This window comes from Arachis hypogaea, chromosome 17 (assembly GCF_003086295.3).
Source record: "Arachis hypogaea cultivar Tifrunner chromosome 17, arahy.Tifrunner.gnm2.J5K5, whole genome shotgun sequence".
NCBI lineage: Eukaryota > Viridiplantae > Streptophyta > Magnoliopsida > Fabales > Fabaceae > Arachis > Arachis hypogaea.
The window spans coordinates 85,121,594-85,128,858 of NC_092052.1; the positions used below are offsets into that span (position 1 = coordinate 85,121,594).

A 7,265-nucleotide genomic window follows, 5' to 3' on the forward strand; every position below is an offset into this window, starting at 1 on the left:
AACAACTAAAACTAACAGAAAAATGCTAGTGAAACTAGCCTAAGATGCCTTGGCATCACAACACCAAACTTAATACTTGCTTGTCCCTAAGCAAGTCCTGAGGTATTTGAGAAGAAAGTATGAAACAGAAAGCAATTACATTGGCTATATTAGCAAGCATTTGAAGTTCATCAGAAGGGTTTTATGCAGAAAGTTGCAGTATCACTTTTTCATTCTTATCAGGTAAGATTATCACTTTTTCATTGCATCCATCAAACACTGCTATGGCCTCTTGTTATTCTTATGTCCTTGGCACTTTTCTCTTCTTTGTTTTTCTTTTCTTTTTTCTTAGAGCTCCTTTGCTCCTTGTTTGCTTAGTGTCATGTGTTGCACAAGCCTTTGGCATTTTCTTTTTCTTATCAGTGCACTACACATATCCACTCCAGGCATTTTAGTTCACATTTCTTCTTGAGACATTGGTGCCCAGCACCTCTTTGTGTGACTAAATGTTTTGTATTTAGGTTGCTCTTGATAATGGACTTTTGGTTGATAATCCCGGGTTAGTTAACCCAAGTTACCAAGTGTTGAAACACTCCTCAGAACCTATTCATCCAAGCATATCCTTAATACATAAACACCACAGGCATTTGTCTCAGAAGTTCAAACCATTGGTGCCTAGCTTATTTTCTCAATTTTTTTGCTTTTTGGTTGCCCTTTTTCAGTGGCTTTTTCTTCTTCTTTTTCTTTCTTTTTCATGGCCAAAGATATTTATTCATTAAGATCCATAGACAGTTTTCAATTTCTACACAAAAAATGATAATTCTACACTCTATTTCCAGTGATCTGACTAAATAATCAAGCATGCATACCACCACTTAATTCTACTTGATTTGTCACTAATTGAGCCAAGTTACTTTTGTTCAAACTTTTCTTTTATTTTTGGAAACAGAACAAGCATGGCAAGCATTTGTTTAAGAAGGTGAAGTTATATCCAAACATCTAGGTATTCACTTTATTCAAAGCAGTAAACAGACACTCATACTAAAAACTTCACATTCCAGAAGATTCAATAATTACAGTTTAAACCAGAACAAGCATGCTTTTGTTTGCCTTTTAAAGAATGGTCAAGGAACACCACCACCTTGTGAAATTTCTTGTTTTCTCTTTGTTGCCAGGAAACAATTTGATTTCTCCTTCTTCTCCTAATTGTTGCTTCATGTTCTTTCTCAGATCCTTGTTTCCTTTCCTGCAAAGAGTGATGAAGTTGCTTGCTTCTCAAGCACTTGAGTGGTTAGCTCAACTATGTATGGGCAAGTGTCTGAGTCTTAAGTTGGTGTGTGAACACCAAACTTAGTCTCCTACTTACTCCTCTGTTCTTTGAATCCTTGAGTTCTCCTTGGAATGAAGTTGCTGCTAAGGGTTTTAAGCATTTCTGTGACTGCTTAGAATGGTTGTTTCTTCCATATAATTCAAAGGTTGTTGTGTTCAGTTGATCTTTATGGTGGAACACCAAACTTAGAGTCACACATTCCCCTTTGAATTATTGATCCACGAATTCATTGTTTGGTGTGAAACACCAAACTTAATTCTTTGCAATGCACAGAAACTACTTCACCCTTTTTATTGAAACAAATAAAAGAAACAGCAAAGGGGTATTACCTCAGGTTGGGTTGCCTCCCAACAAGCGCTTCTTTAACGTCACTAGCTTGACGGTCAGCTTCCTCAGTTGAGGTGATATTTAACTTTGTCCTTCTCCTCCACATCTCCCAAGTAATGTTTGAGTCTTTGACCATTCACAGTGAAGGTTCGTTGTGACTTTTCTTCCATGATTTCTACTTGTCCATATTGGGAGACCTTGGTGACAAGGAATGGTCCAGACCACCTTGATTTTAGCTTTCCTGGAAATAGCTTCAGCCTAGAATTGTAGAGCAATACTTTTTGTCCTTCTTCAAATTTCCTTGGGGCTATGTTACTGTCATGCTTCTTCTTTGCTCTTTCTTTGTAAATTTTGGCATTCTCATAAGCTTCAGCTCTGAATTCTTCCAACTCTTGAATTTGCAACATCCTTCTTTCTCCAGCAGCTTTGCTGTCTAAGTTCAAGAGTTTCAAGGCCCAGAATGCCTTGTGCTCCAACTCCAGTGGCAAATGGCAAGCTTTTCCATATACTAGTTGGTAAGGAGACATTCCAATTGGTGTTTTGAAAGCTGTCCTATATGCCCAAAGAGCATCATCTAGCTTAATCGACCAGTCCTTCCTTGAAGTTCCCACAGTCTTTTCCAGGATTCTTTTGAGTTCCCTATTAGATATTTCGGCTTGCCCACTTGTCTGTGGATGGTATAGTGTGGCTACCTTGTGTTTGACTCCATATTTTAGAAGCAATGTCTCTAATGGTTTGTTGCAGAAGTGGCTTCCTCCATCATTGATGATTGTTCTTGGAACCCCAAAACGGCAAAAAATGTGTTTTCTGAGGAAGTTCATGACTACCTTATTATCATTGGTTGGAGTTGCTATTGCTTCAACCCATTTAGAGACATAGTCTACTGCCACAAGAATGTAATTATTTGAGTATGAGGTGGGAAAGGGTCCCATGAAATCTATCCCCCATACATCAAACAATTCAAGTTCCAGAATGAATTGTTGTGGCATTTCATTTCTTCTTGGCAGGTTCCCCGCTTTCTGGCATTCATGGCAGTGCTTCACTAGTTCCTTTGCATCCTTGAAGATAGTGGGCCAATAAAAACCACACTGCAACACCTTAGCTGCTGTTCTTTCTCCTGCAAAATGTCCTCCATAAGTGGAGCCATGGCAGTCCCATAAGACTTCCCTTCCTTCTTCCTCTGATATGCATCTTCTGAGTATGCCATCCGAACATTTTTTGAACAAGTATGGTTCGTCCCAGATGAAGTATTTGGCATCATTTACCAATTTCTTCCTTTGATGCTTGTTAAATTCCAACGGCAAACTCCCAGTGGCCTTGAAGTTTGCTATGTCTGCAAACCAGGGTGCTTTGTGAATCACCATGAGTTGTTCATCAGGAAAGCACTCATTTATATGTGTGCTTTGTGCGCTTCCTTCTTCACATGGTATCCTTGATAAATGGTCTGCCACCTTGTTCTCTACACCCTTCTTGTCTTTGACTTCTATGTCAAATTCCTGCAACAAAAGAACCCATCTAATAAGTCTTGGTTTGGATTCTTGTTTAGCAAGTAAGTATTTTAAAGCTGAATGATCAGTGAAGACAATGACTTTAGATCCAATGAGATAGGATCTAAATTTTTCAAATGCAAAGACTATTGCCAAGAGTTCTTTTTCAGTGGTTGTGTAATTCCTTTGGTTATCATTCAAGACTTTACTGGCATAATAAATCACATGTACCAAATTGTCTTTCCTTTGTCCTAACACTGCCCCAATAGCAAGGTCTGATGCATCACACATCAGTTCAAAAGGTAAGTTCCAATCAGGTGGGGCAATGATAGGTGCAGAGGAAAGTTTTTGCTTCAAAAGTTCATAGGCTAGCATGCAATTTTTATCAAATACAAAGGGTGTATCAGAGACAAGCAAGTTACTCAAAGGTTTGGCTATTTTAGAAAAGTCTCTAATAAACCTTCTGTAAAAGCCAGCGTGTCCCAAAAAACTCCTAACTGCTTTGACATTACTTGGTGGAGGTAGTTTTTCAATGAGTTCCACCTTAGCTCTGTCCACCTCAATGCCTCTATTAGAGATTTTGTGGCCAAGGACTATTCCTTCTGTGACCATGAAATGACACTTTTCCCAGTTTAATACTAGGTTGGTCTCTTGGCATCTCTTAACCACCAAGGCAAGGTGGTGTAGGCAGCTAGGAAAAGAATCTCCAAACACAAAAAAATCATCCATGAAAACCTCAATAAATTTTTCAATCATGTCCGAAAAGATGGACAGCATGCATCTTTGGAAAGTGGCAGGTGCATTGCACAATCCAAAGGGCATGCGTCTATAAGCAAAAACTCCATATGGACAAACAAATGATGTTTTCTCTTGATCTCTAGGATCAACTACTATCTGATTATAGCCTGAGTATCCATCCAGAAAGCAATAGTAAGCATGTCCTGCAAGCCTTTCAAGCATCTGATCCATGAATGGGAGTGGGAAATGATCTTTTCTGGTGGCTTCATTGAGCTTCCTGTAGTCTATGCACATCCTCCACCCAGTGACAGTTCTTGTGGGTATGAGTTCGTTCCTCTCATTTGGCACCACAGTTATGCCACCTTTCTTGGGAACTACATGGATGGGACTAACCCATGGGCTATCAGAAATGGGGTAGATTACCCCTGCCTGCCATAACTTCATGACCTCCTTTTGCACCACTTCTTTCATGACGGGATTCAATCTTCTCTGAGCTTGAATGGAGGGTCTAGCATCCTCTTCTAACAAGATTTTATGCATGCATATGGATGAACTTATCCCCTTCAAATCAGCTAGGGTCCATCCAATGGCATCTTGATGAGTTTGTAGCACCTTGATCAATTCTTCTTCCTGTTCTTGGCTCAGGGCAGAGCTAATGATAACAGGATGGCTCTCATCACTACCCAAGTATGCATACTTGAGATTAGGGGGCAATGCTTTGAGCTCAGGTTTTGGTGCTTCCTTCTCTTCTTTCACTCTCTCTGGCATGCTTGGCATGGTTGTTTCAGCAGCCTTGATGTCACTAACTTCAATATCCTTGGTGAACTCCTCCTCTGCCACTACCTTTGTTATTTCCTCAAAGGTTTCTTGTATTGCAATGTCCACTACATCCACCCTCATGCATTCCTTTAGTGATTCTGATGGATAGCTCATTGCCTTGAATACGTTAAACACCAATTTCTCGTCATGTAGTCTAAGAGTGAGTTCACCCTTTTGTACATCTATGATGGCTCCAGCAGTAGCCAGGAAGGGTCTTCCCAGAATTATTGAAGCTTTGGCTTCTTCCTCCATATCTAACACCACAAAATCAGCAGGAAATATAAAATCTCCCACTTTCACCAACAAATCCTCAACTATCCCATGAGGGAATTTAAAAGTTCGATCTGCCAATTGGAGGGCCATTCTTGTTGGTTTGGCTTCCTCAATCTTCATTCTTCTCATCATTGTTAGAGACATCAAATTGATACTGGCCCCTAAGTCACACAAGGCCTTCTCCACCATGACTTCTCCTATGATGCAAGGGATTTAGAAACTGTCTGGATCCTTCAATTTCTGAGGCAATTTGTGTTGAATGATGGCACTGCATTCTTCAGTCAACAACACAGTTTCCTCATTTCTCCAGCTTCTCTTCTTAGTCATTAATTCCTTTAAGAATTTTGCATAGAGTGGCATTTGCTCTATTGCCTCAGCAAACGGAATGTTGATTTGAAGCTTCTTGAAAATCTCCAAGAACCTGGAGAATTGGCCATCCTTTTCACTTTTCATCAAACGTTGAGGATATGGTGCTTTAGGTGTATAAGGCTTCAGGACCTCTTTTTCTTTTTCTTTTGTTGCAGACGGTGTAAAAGATTTTCCTTGTTCCTTGTCTCTCACATTTTCCTTTGCTTCATCCTCTGTAGTTTCCTTTGAGATCTCCTTTAGCTTTTTTCCACTTCTGAGGGTTATGGCCTTACATTCTTCCCTTGCAATAGCCTTGGCAGCATGAGAAACGCTTGGCCCAGGGGTTTGCTTAGACAAATACACAATTTGATTTTCTAGCTTCTGGATGGCAGCTCCTTGGTTTTGCAGGTTAGAATTTACTTCTTCCTTAAAAGCTTTCAATTCGGTTATGTCTTGACTCATGGTTGCAAGCATTCCTTCTATCCTGTTTAATTGATCTTGAAATTGTTGGCTCGGATTAGGTTGGGCAGGTTGATTATTTTGGCCATGATATGGTGGTTGAGAGTAAGTGTTTTGTATGGTTTGGTATGATCTTTGGTTAGATTTTTGGTATGTGGAATTGTTATGTTGGTTGTGGTTGTAAGGTTTGTGGTTTTGTGGTTGGGTTTGTTGGTTCCCCCACCCAAAGTTTGGGTGGTTTTTCCATCCTGGGTTGTAAGTGTTGGAATGTGGATCATATGATTGCCTTTGTTGGTTTCCCACATAGTTGGCCTCTTCCCAATCACCTCCTTCAGTGCTTACTTCCTCTTGATCTTGTGTGTGTATTGCAGCCACTTGCTTTGTTTCTAATTTCCTGGTGAGCTCTGCTAGTTGCTTGGCAAACACCTTGTTTTGGGCTAAAATTGTATCAACATGGTTCAGCTCCATGACTCCCTTAGTGTTGTGTCTCTCTGAAGCATAGTAGTACTCATTCTCAGCCACTGTCTCAATCACTTCAATGGCTTCTTCCACAGTCTTTTTCCTGTTCAATGAACCTCCTGATGAATGGTCTACAGCCTTCCTTGATTCATAAGAAAGTCCATCATAGAAAATATGCAATTGCACCCAGTCATGGAACATGTCTGGTGGGCATTTCCTTGTCAAATCCTTGAATCTCTCCCATGCCTCGTAGAGAGTTTCACCATCTTGTTGTCTAAAAGTCTGAACCTCAGATCGAAGCCTATTGACCTTTTGTGGGGGGTAGAAACGTGCCAGAAACTTGCTTTCCACCTCATCCCAGGTTGTTAGGCTCCCCCTTGGGAATGATTCCAGCCACTTAGCTGCCTTGTCCCTAAGTGAAAATGGGAACAAGAGCAGTTTATAGGTATCTTCCTGGACTCCATTGGACTTCACAGTGTCGTAAATTCTCAGGAATTTTGTGAGATGTTGGTTTGGATCTTCGTTAGCACTCCCACCAAATGAACAATGATCCTCCACAAGTGATATTAGCTGTGGTTTGAGTTCAAAATTGTTGGCCTGAATCGGTGGTTTCTGAATGCTGCTACCACAATTCCCAGAGGTTGGGTTTATGTATGAACTAAGAACCCTCCTCTCGGGAATGACATTGTTTCCATCAGCTCTCTCATGGTTGTGAACTTCTCTATCCATGTTGAGATCTAGAGCTTCCTCAAAATTGTCCTCAGATTCTCCTTCAGATTCCTCTTCTCTCAGTACTCTCTTCCCTCTTGCTTCCCTTCTAAGTCTATGAAGGGTCCTCTCTGGTTCGGTATATGGAGGAGTTGATGTCTCTCCTCTCCTACCTGTCATACAAGAACACAGCACAGGCACCAAACAAGTGAAATACTCTTGGTTAATGGAAGAGTATGGTTAGAGCAGTTGAGGAATTAATTCAAATAGTTAGTGAGTCAGTGAGTTAGTTGCTTGAATTTAAAGGCATAAAGAAAGAAAGCATGTAACAGAGTGCA

General features: G+C 40.5%; 1 non-coding gene across 1 annotated transcript; it reads left to right on the plus strand.

The window, feature by feature from the left end:
• Window positions 1-6,418: 6,418 nt before the first annotated feature.
• Window positions 6,419-6,522, plus strand: LOC112767480 (small nucleolar RNA R71). Its single transcript, XR_003184924.1, has one exon. It is a non-coding gene; the product is annotated as a small nucleolar RNA R71 (small nucleolar RNA).
• The last annotated feature ends 743 nt before the right edge of the window (window positions 6,523-7,265 follow it).